Here is an 18,944-nt window from a genome sequence, read left to right on the forward strand (position 1 = left end):
TGTACACAGAAAGCAGGTATAGAATTGTTATTATTTGATTAAGGACTTTTGCCTTGACAAGATATATTTGTAATAGGAAATTGAAAACCTGTTTAGATTTCAAATGCATTCCTATAACCATCCTACCACTGACATGAAAATATAAAGAATACACTTTACAGAGTGTTAGATACATGAGTACACTGGTACACAAGTGTAGTTGCACTAAACGTCCTGGGATTAAAAGAAGAAATTCACATAAAATTGGCATCTAATATTAAATGTGATCAGTGGATTAATTAATGAATGAGATACTAATTTTCCTAATATAATTATTATTCAGATATTGGTCTTTAGTTCACTATGTGTCCTCTGTGTGTACGCATGTGTGCTGTTTATTGTAATGATGTTATAGAAATACATTCATTACTGTATTCTTAAGAGATACTAGACACATTTTTAATTTTTTCTCCTAGTGATAATCTATTTTTCTTTATGTTCTGCATCCTTATCTTTAAATTTACCTACTGCATTTTTAATTTATAGCATCATCATTTTTGTCTCTAATGGTTCTTTTTTCTTTGTAGTCTTTTTATTAGATCTCTTGCAATGTAACAGAAGCAGTACTTTTCCTGTCATTTGAGGATATTAATTTTTCTCGTATTTCCCTCTACCCATAACATTGTCTATTGATCTTTTGTGTTCCTTAATGTATTTTTAAAACTTTTCCTTTGACCTCCATGTTAAATGTTTTCTCAAATGGTTGGTAATTCTTGGTTCTTAGAAACACATTAAACTGATATTTGGTAACTCACTCTGCTTCTTTTGGGGGGGGTGGTGGTGGTAGAATGGTACTATTTGCCAGGTGATGCACTTCATTGTAAATTGATCAGGCATAGGAATGTTTATTTCTGGGATAACCTAAGGTCAATGGCTGTAGGCCTTGTATATTTTAAATCTTGAGCTGGCTAGTTTCCCTGGAGAGGAAATTTCAATCTCTTGTTTGAATATGTTATATAGAGTTGGCTTCCAGTGTTTGGGAATTGAACAGGGAAAAACAGCCAGGGGCTCACTGTTGAAAGCAGGCCAACCATCACTTCGTCTCTTATTTTCAGTATTGGGTTGTGACCCAAACCTTCCTTGTGCCCCATATTCTCAAGGCCCCAACTTTTTTCAGTTAAGGTTGAGAGAGTAAATAGTGTTCTTCCAGGGAGAGGAAGGGCGGCAAGTAATTCAGCTTTGTAGGAAAGATAAGGAGATCCAGATTTCTCATTGCTCCTTAGTCAAACTTTCAATAAAGCTTACCGTTTTCCACTTCCATCTAGCTCCCCAAACTTCAGAAGTACCTAATGCAACAAATTTGTATGCATTTGTGTGTAGAATACATCTGTGGCAGGGGTTGCCTTGCTGTTTTTTTGAATTTCATACCCTAATCCCACCACCACCATCAGCAGCTCAAGTTGTCTTTAGCCTTTTCTGCTCTGTCAGTCAACGGGCATCTTATTCACCCTCCATTTTCCTTCCCTACTCTCTCTTTTCCCCTTACCTCACTTTGTGGATTTCTGTCTTTACAAATAATGATGGTAATATTGGTGATGTGCCACTTTTTGAAATCTCCCACTGAAGGGAGTTACCAGGAGTTGGAAAAAGACCCCAATGAGGAAAACGTGTTAGTCTGTTCAGGCGGCAATAATAAAATGCCACAGACTGACTGGCTTATAGACAACTGAAAACCATTTCTCACAGTTCTGGAGGTTGGAAGTTTAGACCCAGGCTGCCAGCATGATCAGATACATGTGAAGACTCTCTTCCGGGTTGTAGATTACAGATTTCTTCCTTTGTCCTCACCTGGTGGAAGGGCTGGGAGCTCTGGGGAGTCTTTTTGGTAAAGGCCCTGGTCCCATTCATGAGGCTCCACTCTCATGGCCTAGGCACCTCCCCAAAGTCCCACCTCCTAACACCATCACAGTGGGCATTAGAATTTCAACATACCAACTTTGGGGAGACACAAATATTCAGATCCAAGTAGAGGAGTAGTGGATTGTATGGTGGGATGGCATGTGCATTTAAAGAGATTCTCTTGTGGGTCTTGGGAGGAGGGAAGAGAGATAATTCAGCAATAAGTATTAAGGATGGCATCTTCCCCAGCCCCTCTGGCACTTGGGTTATAAGAGAGTTGCCATTAGTCAGAGGGTCCTTTAGAATGATTCAAGTGCAATGAGTTTCAGAGGTGAAGGAAATCTAAAAGAAGAGATTGATGAAGCAGGGAATTTTATTGATACCAAATGGAGTAGTCCAGAGAGCATGAAGGAAATGTTTGAGAGCAGACAAGGAGTGAAAATTTGTGTTAGGTTATGGATGTACCGAGCCCTGTGAGGAAAATGTCACACTCTTAATGATGACATGGGTGACTTGGACACCTAGTAGTGACTGAAATCATGAGGGGTGTGAGAATCAAAGGGTCTGGCCAGGTGGCCTAAGGGAAAGGTGAGGTGTCAGTTCTAAGTTCAGTATCCTTCTCACTCGTGGTCTCCTCTGCCACTGTGATTAGTGGAACTGATGACATGGCTACAAGAACTGAACCAAGACCAGCAAGACTCTGGGAGGTCGCTATTGACCTCCTTTATTAACTGAAGTAAGTGGTATTGTTTGTCTAAGCTCACCACATTCTCTGAGGCCTCCATCCACTCAACTGTGGCCTGGATCTGCCATAAATGATGTGCATGGGCCTCATTTCCCTCACATACAAAAGGAGGCCATTGGCCTAATTCAGTGCTTCTCAAAACTTTTCTGCTACATATCTCCTAGAGAAATCTGTGAAGGTGATCTGAATAAGCTTAGCATTTATCACATTTTAGCTTCACATTTGATGTGAAATTTAAGTGAGAAATAATACTAGCTCATGTGGCATGATCATTTCTTGACATATTAATTGGATTTTACATTTTCTGCTGCAGGAACCATGTCAAATTAGAGCTCTGTGTGTGGCATTCCCCTCTATATTTTTTCTTCTGTTTCAGAGAAGTTGCCAGATCCTCATTTTTTTTTTTACCTCATCTTTTAAAAAGAGTGTAAGTAAGGCAGAAGCTGATGAACATTAACTATCTTACCTATCTGTGAAAATCAGAACTCATGGAGATGTCTGTCCTAGGTATGAGATTAGATAATGTAGAGGGATAGACTCATGGGCCAAGGTGGGGTGGGGGGGGTATTTCCCCCCAGCCTGGGAGAAGGACAGAGTTTGGGGCCTGTGTACAGTGGAGATTTGGAGCCCATTCCTGGCTGCACCCAGAAGAGTATGTAGTACATATCAAAGGCTTTACCATTGGTCTGGGGGCTCCAGTATCAGGGACATTTTCCCATGTCTGATTTTAGCTCTGTTGTAGCATATTTGATGGTTTTAAAAGATTCCAAATCATTGAACAAAAATGATATCAGCAGTGAATATGAAGGAATGAAGATAAAACAATCCTTATCCCATTTAGGGAACTTAATGGGGTGGGGGGTGGGGGGACTCCATATTCCTCGAGGGAACCCAACCAGCTATCACTTAGATTCATTTTTGTGTTAGTCTTCCAGACACTACTGAGTCACATTTGGCTCCCTGACCTTGGCAAACTCTCTTGGTCTCCTTTCCATTATTGGATAATAGAGAAGGTAGGTCTGCATGATTTTCATGGGCACTTTCAGCTTTAAAATAAGATGTGATCAGCCAGGCCATTCTACCCAGAAGACTCTTGCCTCAAGTCTCCTCTTTGCCATCCCCTAAACCAAGGCCACTGTCCTCAGAGGAGCACAGCCAGTTTCATGAGGCCATTGCATTCTAAATGGGGGAGAAGTATGTCTTTTGCCAGTCTCTTTTCATGTCCCCCCCCCCAGGAGTGTTAGGGAGTTCATTCTGAGCATTAAAATCAGAGGCAATCCATGGAATGGGAGAAGATATTTGCAAATGACAGTACAGACAAAAGGTTGATATCCAGGATCTATAAAGAACTCCTCAAACTCAACACACACAAAACAGATAATCATATAAAAAAATGGGCAGAAGGTATGAACAGACACTTCTCCAGTGAAGACATACAAATGGCTATCAGACACGTGAAGAAATGTTCATCATCACTAGCCATCAGGGAGATTCAAATTAAAACCACATTGAGATACCACTTTATACCAGTTAGAATGGCCAAAATTAACAAGACAGGAAACAACGTGTGTTGGAGAGGATGTGGAGAAAGGGGAATCCCTTTACACTGTTGGTGGGAATGCAAGTTGGTGCAGCCTCTTTGGAGAAGAGTGTGGAGATTCCTCAAGAAATGAAAAATAGAGCTTCCCTATGACTCTGCAATTGCACTACTGGGTATTTACCCCAAAGATATACAGATGTAGTGAAAAGAAGGGCCATCTGTACCCCAATGTTTATAGCAACAATGGCCACGGTCGCCACACTGTGGAAAGAACCAAGGTGCCCTTCAACGGATTAATGGATAAGGAAGATGTGGTCCATATACACCATGGACTATTATGCCTCCATCAGAAAGGATGAATACCCAACTTTTGTAGCAACATGGACGGGACTGGAAGAGATTATGCTGAGTGAAATAAGTCAAGCAGAGAGAATCAGTTATCATATGGTTTCACTTATTTGTGGAGCTTAACAAATAACATGGAGGACATGAGGAGATGGAGAGGAGAAGGGGCTTGAGGGAAATTGAAGGGAAGGTGAACCATGAGAGACTATGGACTCTGAAAAACAACCTGTGAGTTTTGAAGGGGTGGGGGTTGGGAGGTTGGGGGAGCCAGGTAGTGGGTATTAAGGAGGGCACGTATTGCATGGAGCACTGGGTATGGTGCAAAAACAATGAATACTGTTACGCTGAAAAGATATTTAAAAAAATTAAAGAAAAAGGAAGTATTGAGCAATTTCTTTGTTCTTCCTCCTAGTAGAGCCAACTTCAAAAGCACAACAAAATTAGCGAGAAATGTATACAAACATTATTTAAGTCTATGAAACTCAGTAGTACTTTCAAAAATGAGGAAAAATTAAGCCTTTATAAAGATGTAAGAAATTAAAATTAGTAAATTTAAGTAAATAGTAGATTAATAAATATATATATCTTCTCAAATACCCTAAAAGAAAATTTTCACTCCTTTTTTGTGCTTCAAAGTAAATAGTTGTCCAGCACTTAATACTGAATCATTTATACCTTCAAAGAGAGTAAAAGGAGACCAAGTGCTAACACATCCTCATCTTTTCTCAGCTTGCTCTCTACTTCCTTTTTCCATAAATTCCCTCATAAATCTGAGTTTATGAGTCACTCACTCAAAACTAAAAATTCATGCATCCTTAAGCATGTGTAAATTCCCGCAATTATGGGTGCCTTCTGTTTACACTAGTAGAGAAAGTTGGGGATTGAGCTTCTATCTTGACACTGACATCATAAACATACTGTTACATTGGGTTACTGATGGCATTTAGTCAAGATTACATAGACTAAGGGTAGAGATTCTGGATACAGAAAACTGGGTTTACATTTCAGCTTTGTTACATAGGTAAAAAAGAAGTTAATATCATGGCGCTTTAAAGATCTTGATTTTCCCCCAAAACACATAGTTGAATTCAGTCCATCATCGCCAAGTTCCAAAATTTTACACTAGTGCTTCAGTGTGTAGTGTGGTGGGGACTTTGAGGTCCGGAGAGGGGTAGGAGTTCCTGAAGCTCAACTAGGTGTCAGGTAATGTGGATGCTGCTGGTCCATGCTCTGCTCTGAGACCAGCAAGGCTTTCTGCTTTACCACAAGTAAGCATGTAACACACTTGTATTAACTTTTCAAACATGTTAAAAATAAAGTGCTTTCCCCAAACAATTTCAATCAAAATATCCATTTACTTCTTGTAATTTGCAACATGAATAATTCTGTGCTAAATGAAAATCTAAATATTATGAAGCTTTTAAGGCAGGAAAGATCATATCTTATCTAGCAGATGGGATCAGGAGAACATGACAGAAGAGATGCAGTCTGCATGGAAAGGTAAGAGGATTTGGATATGTACAAATGGAGATGCCATTACAGCAGCTGATACAATGACAGCAGCCAGCAGCAGCAGCAGCAGCAGCAAACATCTGCATGGCACTTAGTGTTTGCCAGGCACAGTTCCAGACCTTCTATACATATGAACTCATTGTGCCCTCTAAACACCTCTGAGCAAAGTACTTCTGTTACATCATTTTAAAGATATGATTGACATCACTGGGGCACAGAGAGTTTAAATGATTATACTTTCCCAAAGTCACAAAGCTAGGAAGTAAGAGCTGCAATTTGAATGTGGGCAGGCAGCTTCAGAGTCTACCTTCCAGAGCCCTCTGCTGTACTCCTCCATAAGATGGAAAATATTGCATGCTTCTGGGGAGCAGATTAACCCACCCAGGATAGCATGAAGTGGGCATGAAATCGGAGAGCAGGCAGGAATGGAGCCACAGAGCAGTCCAGTCAGGAGGTTCATGCAAAAAAGCTAAGAAGTTTGGTCTGGATTCAGTAGGTTAAAAAAAAAAAAAAAAAAAAAACAAACCATGAATGCTCAGCTCTGACATTGACTTATCTCCCAGAGTGTGGTAAAGAATATTTTAAGCACATTGGTGGTCTAAAGCTTTTTAATATACAATCAATCAAGACAGACTTTACTTTCAATAGACATGTGTTCTCTTTCTTCCTCTCCCATTTAGTGGTTGTCAGCCCTTAAATAAATGGAACTTTGAGGTGGCCATTAAATAGCATGAACACGTCAATCTTTCTTTGGTCTACTGACTTTTGCAACACACACACATGCCCACAAAAACACAGACCTCCACATTTAGTGGATAGGGCACAAGATAATTTATTTCCTGTCACTTTGAAGGCAATGCCATAGCTAGACTTCCCAGTGACATTAAGTGGCCTTTTGGCTGACACACAGGAAGTTGTGAAGGAGACTAAAGACAGTGCCTGCCATTGAAGAAGCAGTGTTTAGTGTTAAGTTAAATGACTGGCTATTTGAGCAAAGTAGAGGGGCAGATAGTGGGCCATTGCCAGTATTGGTGTGGGCCTGCTCCCACAGCTGGGGAGACATGGGATGCCCCTGTTCACTCTGTCCCTTGTCTTTGTGTCATGGACCTTTATCTCTGGCATTCTACCCTGAGTTCTTTTCCTCGGCATCTCAAACTGCCATCTGGCCATTTCAGCGCTACATTAAGAAGTGTTGAGTAGAGACTTGAGTCAAATAGAATATTTTAGAGAATCTGGGTCTATTTACTCAAAGAGGCTTCTTTCCCTTTCATTTCACCCTGGGAGCATCCTCAGCCAGGAGGAATACTGATCCTCTCCATGAGTACAAAGAGTATACAAAACAAGGGATGCCCATCCTCTCCTGACCACAGCAACTTTTTAGAACCCCACACCAAACCCTGCCCTTACTCCAGTCTCACAAACTCTGTTCTCTGATTTTCTTTACAATTTATCATATCCTCATAATGTCAGAGAACACTACCTAGGTATACAGCTGACAGTGCTTTAGCTGTGATGTTTCTCCTGACCGCAATCTCAGACCATTATATGGGCTTTCAGATGATAATTCTTCAAGATTCCAGGACACCACTCCTCAGTTAGACTTGCATAACCTCAGCCTCTGCCCCCCACATCACAGGGAGCCAGCTTTTGCAGGGGATAACTTCATAATAACACTACTCAATTGCATTCTTATAATAATCTCAGGTGCTGTGTGAACATCTATAAAGACATAATGCTACTTAAGTCTTCAATTGAAATAACTATTATTATCTCTATTTTACAGATGAGAAAGTTTAAGCACATTGTTAAATAAGTGCTTAATAAGTGCTGTTTAATGCTATTATAAGAATACAGGATGATTTTATAACATTGTGATGCTATTTGGCAAAATCTATGTAAGAAATTACGTTTCTTTGTGAAATTCAGGCACATCGATGTGTAGATAAAAGTGCCTTAGAAAGGGCTGTGCTGCAAATGTACACGAGAGAGCATGATTACGTCACAGAAGAGGGTCTAATTCATGCGGCGGATGATTCAAACAGAGTGTGTGCTGTGGGGGAGGACCACAAGCCTCAGGAGGATTTGGGAAAGTCTGGGGGCAGTTGATGTCCTAATAGTCTGGGAGGACTATTGGCATTTACTGTATGGCGCCAGGGACGCTGCATTCCCATAATGTCAGGGCAGTAGCTCATAATTATCAACTGTCTTATCCAAAATGCCATATTGTTTAAATGTACTATATCTGTAATGATTTAAAAAATTTTTTTTTTTAGTTTGCATTTTTTATGAATGACTAAAAGAATTTCCTTGTGTGACTGTGTGTTTGCCCATTTCTTTTTGTACTTCTGGTGATTTTTTTCATTTCTTTTTATGTGAAGATAGATTATTAGGTGGGTATAAATTCAGAATTGTTACATTTTGGGGGGGTGAATTAAATCATTATATTATGTTCCTTTTGATCTCTGGTAATGCTTTTCCTTACTGTCTGTTTTGCTTGTATTAAAATAATCACAGAAACTTTTTACTCTTGGTTGGCTTTTAAGGGGTATGACTGCCTTTTTATTTATTGTTCTTTCAAGTTTTTTAAAAATAAACTTTTAATTTAATTTAATTTTTTAAAAATTTTTTATTTTTTATAAACATATATTTTTATCCCCAGGGGTACAGGTCTGTGAATCGCCAGGTTTACACACTTCACAGCACTCACCAAAGCACATAGCCTCCCCAATGTCCATAACCCCACCCGCCTTCCCCCAACACCCCTCCCCCCAGCAATCCTCAGTTTGTTTTGTGAGATTAAGAGTCACTTATGGTTTGGCTCCCTCCCAATCCCATCATGTTTCATTGATTCTTCTACTACCCACTTAAGCCCCCATGTTGCATCACCACTTCCTCATATCAGGGAGATCATATGACTTTCTCTGCTTGACTTATTTTGCTAAGCATGATACGCTCTCATTCCATCCATGTTGTCACAAATGGCAAGATTTCATTTCTTTTGATGGCTGCATAGTATTCCATTGTGTATACATACCACAACTTCTTGATCCATTCATCTGTTGATGGACATCTAGGTTCTTTCCATAGTTTGGCTATTGTGGACATTGCTGCTATAAACATTTAGGTGCACATGCCCCTTTGGATCACTACGTTTGTATCTTTAGGGTAAATACCCAGTAGTGCAATTGCTGGGTCATAGGGCCATTCTATTTTCAACATTTTGAGGAACCTCCACACTGTTTTCCAGAGTGGTTGCACCAGCTTGCATTCCCACCAACAGTGTAGGAGGGTTCCCCTTTCTCTGCATCCTCGCCAGCATCTGTCATTTCCTGACTTGTTGATTTTAGCCATTCTGACTGGTGTGAGGTGATATTTCATTGTGGTTTTGATTTGTATTTCCCTGATGCCGAGTGATATGGAGCACTTTTTCATATGTCTTTTGGCCATCTGGATGTCTTCTTTGCAGAAATATCTGTTCATGTCCTCTGCCCATTTCTTGATTGGATTATTTGTTCTTTGGGTGTTGAGTTTGCTAAGTTCTTTATAGATTTTGGACACTAGTCCTTTATCTGATATGTCGTTTGCAAATATCTTCTCCCATTCTGTCAGTTGTCTTTTGATTTTGTTAACTGTTTCCATTGCTGTGCAAAAGCATTTGATCTTGATGAAATCCCAATAGTTCATTTTTGCCCTTGCTTCCCTTGCATTTGGCGATGTTCCTAGGAAGATATTGCTGCGGCTGAGGTCGAAGAGGTTGCTGCCTGTGTTCTCCTCAAGGGTTTTGATGGATTCCTTTCTCACATTGAGATCCTTCATCCATTTTGAGTCTATTTTTGTGTGTGGTGTAAGGAAATGGTCCAATTTCATTTTTCTGCATGTGGCTATCCAATTTTCTAACACCATTTATTAAAGAGGCTGTCTTTTTCCCATTGGACATTTTTTCCTGCTTTGTTGAAGATTAGTTGACCATAGAGTTAAGGGTCTATTTCTGGGCTCTCTATTCTGTTCCATTGATCTATGTGTCTGTTTTTGTGCCAGTACCATGCTGTCTTGATGATGACAGCTTTGTAATAGAGCTTGAAGTCCGGAATTGTGATGCCACCAACGTTGGCTTTCTTTTTCAATATCCCTTTGGCTATTCGAGGTCTTTTCTGGTTCCATATAAATTTTAGAATTATTTGTTCCATTTCTTTGAAAAATATGGATGGTACTTTGATAGGAATTGCATTAAATGTGTAGATTGCTTTAGGTAGCATAGACATTTTCACAATATTTATTCTTCCAATCCAGGAGCATGGAACATTTTTCCATTTCTTTGTGTCTTCCTCAATTTCTTTCATGAGTACTTTATAGTTTTCTGAGTATAGATTCTGTGCCTCTTTGGTTAGGTTTATTCCTAGGTATCTTATGGTTTGGGGTGCAATTGTAAATGGGATGGACACCTTAATTTCTCTTTCTTCTGTCTTGCTGTTGGTGTAGAGAAATGCAACTGATTTCTGTGCATTGATTTTATATCCTGACACTTTACTGAATTCCTGTACAAGTTCTAGCAGTTTTGGAGTGGAGTCTTTTGGGTTTTCCACATATAGTATCATATCATCTGCGAAGAGTGATAATTTGACTTCTTCTTTGCCGATTTGGATGCCTTTAATTTCCTTTTGTTGTCTGATTGCTGAGGCTAGGACTTCTAGTACTATGTTGAATAGCAGTGGTGATAATGGACATCCCTGCCGTGTTCCTGACCTTAGCGGAAAAGCTTTCAGTTTTTCTCCATTGAGAATGATATTTGCGGTGGGTTTTTCATAGATGGCTTTGATGATATTGAGGTATGTGCCCTCTATCCCTACACTTTGAAGAGTTTTGATCAGGAAGGGACCTTGTACTTTGTCAAATGCTTTTTCAGCATCTATTAAGAGTATCATATGGTGTTTGTTCTTTCTTTTACTGATGTGTTGTATTACATGGACTGATTTGCGGATGTTGAACCAACCTTGCATCCCTGGAATAAATCCCACTTGGTCGTGGTGAATAATCCTTTTAATGGACTGTTGAATCCTATTGGCTAGTATTTAGGTGAGAATTTTCGCATCTGTGTTCATCAAGGATATTGGTCTATAGCTCTCTTTTTGGATGGGAATCTTGTCAGGTTTTGGGATCAAGGTGATGCTGGCCTCATAAAATGAGTTTGGAAGTTTTCCTTCCATTTCTATTTTTTGGAACAGTCTCAGGAGAATAGGAATTAGTTCTTCTTTAAATGTTTGTTAGAATTGCCCCGGGAAGCCATCTGGCCCTGGGCTTTTGTTTGTTTGGAGATTTTTAATGACTGTTTCAATCTCCTTACTGGTTATGGGTCTTTCATGCTTTCTATTTCTTCCTGGTTCAGTTGTGGTAGTTTATATGTTTCTACGAATGCATCCATTTCTTCCAGATTGTCAAATTTGTTGGTGTAGAGTTGCTCACAGTATGTTCTTATATTAGTTTGTATTTCTTTGGTGTTAGTTGTGATCTCTCCTCTTTCATTCATGATTTTATTTATTTGGGTCCTTTCTCTTTTCTTTTTGATAAGTCTGGCCAGGGGTTTATCAATTTTATTAATTCTTTCAAAGAACCAGCTCCTACGTTCATTGACTTGTTCTATTGTTTTTTTGGTTTCTATTTCATTGATTTCTGCTCTGATCTTTATGATTTCTCTTCCCTTGCAGGGCTTAGGGTTTCTTTCTTGTTCTTTCTCCAGCTCCTTTAGGTGTAGGGTTAGGTTGTGTACCTGAGACCTTTCTTGTTTCTTGAGAAAGGCTTGTACCGCTTTATATTTTCCTCTCAGGACTGCCTTTGTTGTGTCCCACAGATTTTGAAAGGTTGTATTTTCATTATAATTTGTTTCCATGATTTTTTTCATTTCTTCTTTATTTTCCTGGTTGACCCATTTATTCTTTAGAAGGATGCTGTTTAGTTTCCATGTATTTGGATTCTTTCCAAACTTCCTCTTGTGGTTGAGTTCTAGCTTCAGAGCATTGTGGTCTGAAATATGCAGGGAATTATCCCAATCTTTTGATACCAGCTGAGTCCTGATTTAGGACCGAGGATGGGATCTATTCTGGAGAATGTTCCATGTGCACCTAGAAGAATGTGTATTCTGTTGCTTTGGGATGAAATGTTCTGAATATGTCTGTGGTATCGTTTAAGGCCTTTATTTCCTTGTTGATCTTTTACTTGGATGATCTGTCCATGTCAGTGAGGAGAGTGTTAAAGTACCCTACTATTATTGTATTATTGTTGATGTGTTTCTTTGATTTTGTTATTAATTGGTTTATATAGTTTGCTGCTCCCACGTTGGGGGCATAGATATTTAAAATTGTTAGTTCTTCTTGTTGGACAGACCCTTTGAGTTTGATATAGTGTCCTTCCTCATCTCTTATTATAGTCTTTGGCTTAAAATCTAATTGATCTTAAAAAAGGATTGCCACTCCTGCTTTCTTCTGATGTCCATTAGCATGGTAAATTCGTTTCCACCCCCTCACTTTAAATCTGGAGGTGTCTTCGGGCTTAAAATGCGTTTCTTGAAGGCAACCTATAGATGGGTTTTGTTTTTTTTTTTTTTTTCCATTATGATACCCTGTGTCTTTTGATTGGGGCATTTAGCCCATTAACATTCAGGGTAATTATTGAGAGATATGAATTTAGTGCCATTGTATTGCCTGTAAGGTGCCTGGTACTGTATATTGTCTCTGTTACTTTCTGATCTACTACTTTTAGGCTCTCTCTTTGCTTAGAGGACCCCTTTCAGTATTTCCTGTAGAGCTGGTTTGGTGTTTGCAAATTCCTTCAGTTTTTGTTTGTCCTGGAAGCTTTTTATCTCTCCTTGTATTTTCAATGATAGCCTAGCCAGATATAGCATACTTGCCTGCACGTTTTTCTCGTTTAGTGCTCTGAAAATATCATGCCAGCTCTTTCTGGCCTGCCAGGTCTCTGTGGATAAGTCAGCTGCCAATCTAATATTTTTACCATTGTATTTTACAGACTTCTTTTCCCAAGCTGCTTTCAGGATTTTCTCTTTGTCACTAAGGCTTGTAAATTTTACTATTAGGTGACGGGGTGTGGGCCTATTCTTATTGATTTTGAGGGGCATTCTCTGAACCTCCTGAATTTTGATGCTCGTTCCCTTTGCCATATTGGGGAAATTCTCCCCCAAAATTCTCTCCAGTATAACATCTGCTCCCCTCTGTCTTTCTTCTTCTTCTGGAATCCCAATTATTCTAATGTTGTTTTTCTTATGGTGTCACTTATCTCTCAAATTCTCCCCTCGTGGTCCAGTAGCTGTTTGTCCCTCTTTTGCTCAGCTTCTTTATTCTCTGTCATTTGGTCTTCTATATCACTAATTCTTTCTTCTGCCTCATTTATCCTAGCCGTGACAATCTCCATTTTTGATTGCCCTCATTAATAGCTTTTTTAATTTCAACTTGGTTAGATTTTAGTTCTTTTATTTCTCCAGAAAGGGCTTTTATCTCTCTGGAAAGGGTTTCTCTAATATCTTCCATGCCTTTTTTGAGCCCGGCTGGAACCTTGAGAATTGTCTTTCTGAACTCTAGATCTGACATATTAGCAATGTCTGTATTGATTAGGTCCCTAGCCTTCGGTACTGCCTCTTGTTCTTTTTTTTGTGGTGAATTTTTCTGCCTTGTCATTTTGTCCAGCTAAGAGTATATGAAGGAGCAAGTAAAATACTAAAAGGGTGGCAACAACCCCAGGAAAATATGCTTTAACCAAATCAGAAGAGATCCCAAATCGTGAAGGGGGATAAAGGGGATAAAAAGAGGTTCAAAAAGAAAGAAAGAAAAAGAAAAAAAGATAAAATCAAAAAAAGCAAACGAATAAAGAAAATATAAAAAGGAAAAAATATATATATTAGATAAACTAGTTAAAAAACGTTAAAAAAGAAAAGAGTAAAAGTAAAAAAAAAATTTAGCAGAAGAGGAGAAATAAATGAAAAAGAAAAAAAATTAAATTAACTGCAAGTCTAAAAAATCACAGGGAGAAAGCCATGAGTTCCGTGCTTTGCTTTCTCCTCCTCTGGAATTCTGCTGCTTTCCTTGGTATTGAAACTGCACTCCTTGGTAGGTGAACTTGGTCTTGGGTGGATTTCTTGTTGATCTTCTGGGGGAGGGGCCTGGTGTAATGATTCTCAAGTGTCTTTGCCCCAGGTGGAATTGCACCGCCCTTTTGGGGGCCGGGCTGAGTAATCCACTCGGGTTTGCTTTCAGGAGCTTTTGTTCCCTGAGCGCTTTCCGTAGAGTTCTGGAGGATGGGAATATAAATAGCGGCCTCCTGGTCTCCCGCCCAGAGGAGCCGAGAGCCTGGGGCCCCACTCCTCAGTGCGCCCTCAGAGAACAGCGCCCAGTAACTCCCATCTGCCTGACCTCCGGCCACGCTCCGAGCTCACCAAGCCTGCGGCTGGTTCAAGGCAACCCCGAGCTGTGAGCTTACTGTCGGCTCTGTCTCTGTAGCTGGCTTTCCCGTTCCAATACCCACAAGCTCTGCAACAGACACCCCCGATTCTTCTGTGACTCTGCGGGACCTGAGGCAACGCTGACCCCGCGTGGGCTCGACCCGGTTTAGCCTCTGCAGCAATGTCCCTCAGCGGAACAGACTTTTAAAAGTCCTGATTTTGTGCTCCCTTGCTCCGCCGCTTGCCGGGAGCCGGCCCCTCCCCCGGGGTCTATCTTCCCTTCGCTTTGGATTCACATCTCCGCCAGTCCTACCTTTCAGAAAGTGGTTGATTTTCTGTTTCCAGAATTGCTGTTCTTCTTCTCTTTGATCTTCAGATGGATTTGCAGGTGTTTGCAATCTTTAGATAAGCTATCTAGCTTATCTCCTGCTAGCTGAAGTAGTCTCAGCCTGCTACTTCTCCGCCATCTTGACTCCTCCTCTAATTTAATTTAATTTTTCAAAAGATTTTATTTATTTGAGAGAGAGAGAGAGAGCATGAGAGGGTCAGAGGGAGGAACAGACTCCCTGCTGAGCAGGCAGCCAAACTCTGGGCTTGATCCTGGGACTCTGGGATCATGACCTGAGCTGAAGGCAGATGCTTAATAGACTGAACTACCCAAGTGTCCCATAAACTTTTATAATCAGAGAAAATTTGCAAAGATAGTAAATAGAGTCCCCATACATCCCATCGCTAGTTTCCTCTATGATCAACATCTAATACTAGTATGCCACCTTTTTCAGAATTAATGAACCAACATTGAGTATTATGAAACTAAAGCCCATACTTTATTTAGCAGTCCTCATTTTTTGCCTAATGTCACCTTTCTGTTCCAGGATGACTTACAGGACACCATATTATACTTAGTTGCTATGTCCCTTAGGCTGCTCTTGGATGGGACAGGTTTTCAGACTTTTCTTTGCTTTTTTTGAAATGACCTTGACAGTTTTGAGGAGTACTTGTCCGGTGCTTATCAATTGGGATTTGTCTGATGGTTTGTTTGTTTGTTTGTTTGTTTTGGTCATTGGATTTGGTTATGTGTTTTGGGGGAAAAGACCACAGAGATAAAGATGTCATTTTCATTACATTATTTTAAGGGCACATACTATGAACATATGTAGTCACTGTTGATATTGACCTTGATCACTTGACTGAGGTAGTGTTTGTCAGGTCTCCCTTTGTCACTGTAAAATTGTTTGCTTCCATCCACTGCCTACTTTCTATACTATACTCTTGAGGATGTTACTATGCACAACCTAGGCTTGATGAGTGGGAGTTATGCCTACCTCCATAAGGGCAGAATAGTTATATAAATTATTCATTATTATTTGTCTTCTCTTTCTCATTTATTCATTTAATCATTTGTATCAGTATGGATATATATTTATTTTAGACTTTGGGTTATAATCCAATACTACTTTCTTGTTTCTCAAATTGTTCTCTCTGTGAATACTGTAACCTCTTCCTGTGTCCCTTTGAACTAGTGCTATCCTTATGGTTTTTTTTTTTTTTTAAAGATTTGAACATTCATTTTAGAGAGGGAGAGAGAATGAGAATTCAGGGGAAAGGGCAGAGGGAGAAGGAGAAAGAATCCTAAGCAGACTCTGTGCTGAGTGCGGAGCCCCATGTGGGGCTGGATCTCATAACTCTGGGATCAAACCAGAGCCTAAACCAAGAGTCAGTCATGCTCAACAGACTGCACCACCCAGGAACCATTGTGTTTACTTTTTTTTTTTTTTCTTAAAGAACTTCTTTACTTCCTTTCACTATAAGATGCTCCAGGTTGATTCTGTGTATTTCCTACCTCATTTCCAGAATTAGTCATTTCTCCAAGGATCCTTGGTTCATTTTATTGGAGATCTGGGTACTAGATGGGCTTGTTGCTCCAGGTCCTCTCAGCAGGCAGGATTTCTATATATGCATGCTAACCGGTGTATATCCTCATGCTTCCAAATATTCATCCATGTAACCATATATATCTATATGAAGCTAAACCTGAGTTTATAATATCTCCAACTCTAGCTCATTACTATAAAGATTATTCTAGCCTCTGTCCACTCCAACAAGATACCTGATCCCACCATCCACCATCCATTTTCATAATTGCTGAATTCAACTATCAAAACATAGCAGCATTAGAGTTGCTCACTCATAACTTCTATACTTCATTTACCTTATCAAATAAAGCACAATGCTTATGTACAGTTAATTTTGTCTTTAGTGTTACAGATTCCACTCCACCTAGGTCAGTGACTTTTCTTCCACCTCCTTCATTAATATTATTTTTAGATAGATTCTTTTGTCATATCCTCCATTCCATCCAGGAATCTTCTGACCTACTAAAGTTGCTTAAAACATTGTATGCATTAAGAGTCACTCTTTCTGTTGTAAAGTTCTATGGGATTTGATCAATGCGTAGTGTCATGTATCCACCATTAAATTGTCGTATGGAATGGTTTTATTGCTTTAAAAGATACTCTGTGTTTCAACTATTCAACCCTGCTGCCCTCCTTCAAATTCTTAGCAACATCAATCTTTTATCATTGCTAGAGTTTTGCCTTTTCTAGAATGCTGTATAATTAGAATCATATAGTATATAACCTTTTCAACTGGGTTCTTTTATTTATCAACTTGCACTTAAGATTCATCCTTGTCTTTTTGTGGCTTGATTTGCTATTGTTAATAAGGCTTTTTTTTAAAAAAAAAAGTTATGGTTGCCTAGTGTTTGTAATATACATTTTTCAAGTAATCTAAGTTGGCTACCAATAACACTATCAGTATATTTATTCTTTCCCATCCTGTATGATACATTGTCATTCATTTCACTTACCCATATGCTACAATTATCCAATATGCTATTACTGTTATTATTTTAAACAATTAATTTAAGATAAAGTAATAATAAAAATATTTTACCTTTATATGTTTCTTTTCTGAAATTTTTCCTTTCTTCATATAGATTCAAATTTCCAACAGATACCATTTTCCTTCTCTGTGAAGAATTTCTTTTAACACTTCTTAAAGGACAAATCTGTTGGTGAAGAATTTCCTCAGTTGTTATTGTATAAGAAAATTCCCTGCAAGTGGAATTCTAGGCTCGTGAGTTTTTACTCAGTACCTCAAGTGTTTCATTTTGCTATCTCCTACTTTGTGTGGTCTCTGCTGAGAAGTCTCTAGTAATTCTTATCCTTGCTCTATAGGTAACACTATTTCTCTCTGGCTTCTTTTAAGATTTATTTTTTGTCTTTTGTTCTCTACAATTCTCCACAGTTGTAAGAAGACATTCCTCTCTCTCTATATAGATGTAGATGTTGTATAGGTGTTGTACTATCATTACTTTTGAAAACTTTTCAGCCATCATTACTTCCAATATTGTTTTTGCTTCATCCTTTCTTCTGGCATTCCAATTACTCATAAGCACAGTTCATTAATATTTTGTTCTAGTATTTTTTTTCCATTCTTTTTCTGGTTTTGAGTTTGAATTTGGGAAGTTCCTGTCTTCAAGTCTACTGATTCTTTCCTTGGCCATGTCTAGACTACTGATGAGCCCATAGAAGACATTCCCTTATTATACTGTTTTTGATTTCTAGTATTCATTTCCTTTTTATTCTTTAGTGCTCCAGTCTCTCTGCTTGTATTACCTACCTGTTCATTCATATTCCTACCTGTTTATGTCTCCAGCACCTTCTTGAGCTGTGACTATCTGAATCTACCATTCTTTCCAGATTTCAAAATGGCAGTTGAACCTGTAACTCCATTTCTCCTCTGGGCCCAAGAATATCTTTGGTTTTAATGTCAGCTCTTATTGCAAGGGTGGGAATAGAGGGATTTTTAGTTTCAATTTCTCACTTTTTGTATTTTATATTTTAGAAGTTTCTTTTCTAAACATCATATAGGTACTTTTAGTAATCTGTTTGTGATATATTTAATGTAATTACTGATATGTTTACACTTAATCTATGATTTTATTACATACTTTTATTTCTCTTATTCTTTCTAGGTTTGTTTTGCTCTCCTATCTTTTCTTTGAAGTATTATGCTTTTACTGAATTAATTTGGCAATACCTTCCTAAGGAATTTTGTTTTTTATGTTCATGAGTAATAATTTTTCCCCAGTTTATCTTTGCCAAATTTTAGGATCAAGGCTGAGCAGACCTGTAAAATTTGTTAGGAAATGTTCCATCTTCCTTTGTTTTTTAAAAGAGTTTAAGATTGTTTTTTCCCTTGATGATTGGTGGAACTTATTCATGAATCATCTGGGCTTAGGGTTTTCTTATTTTACTGTATGATTTTATTCATATGTGGAATTAAAGAAACTAAACAAATGAGAAAAAGGAAAGAGAGAGAGAGAAACCAAGAAACAAACTCTTAATTGTAGAGAGTAAACTGTTGGTTACCAGAGGGGAGAGGGAAGGTATGGTGAGATAGGGGGTGGGGTGTAA

This window comes from Mustela lutreola, chromosome 2 (assembly GCF_030435805.1).
Source record: "Mustela lutreola isolate mMusLut2 chromosome 2, mMusLut2.pri, whole genome shotgun sequence".
In the NCBI taxonomy this organism is placed as follows: domain Eukaryota; kingdom Metazoa; phylum Chordata; class Mammalia; order Carnivora; family Mustelidae; genus Mustela; species Mustela lutreola.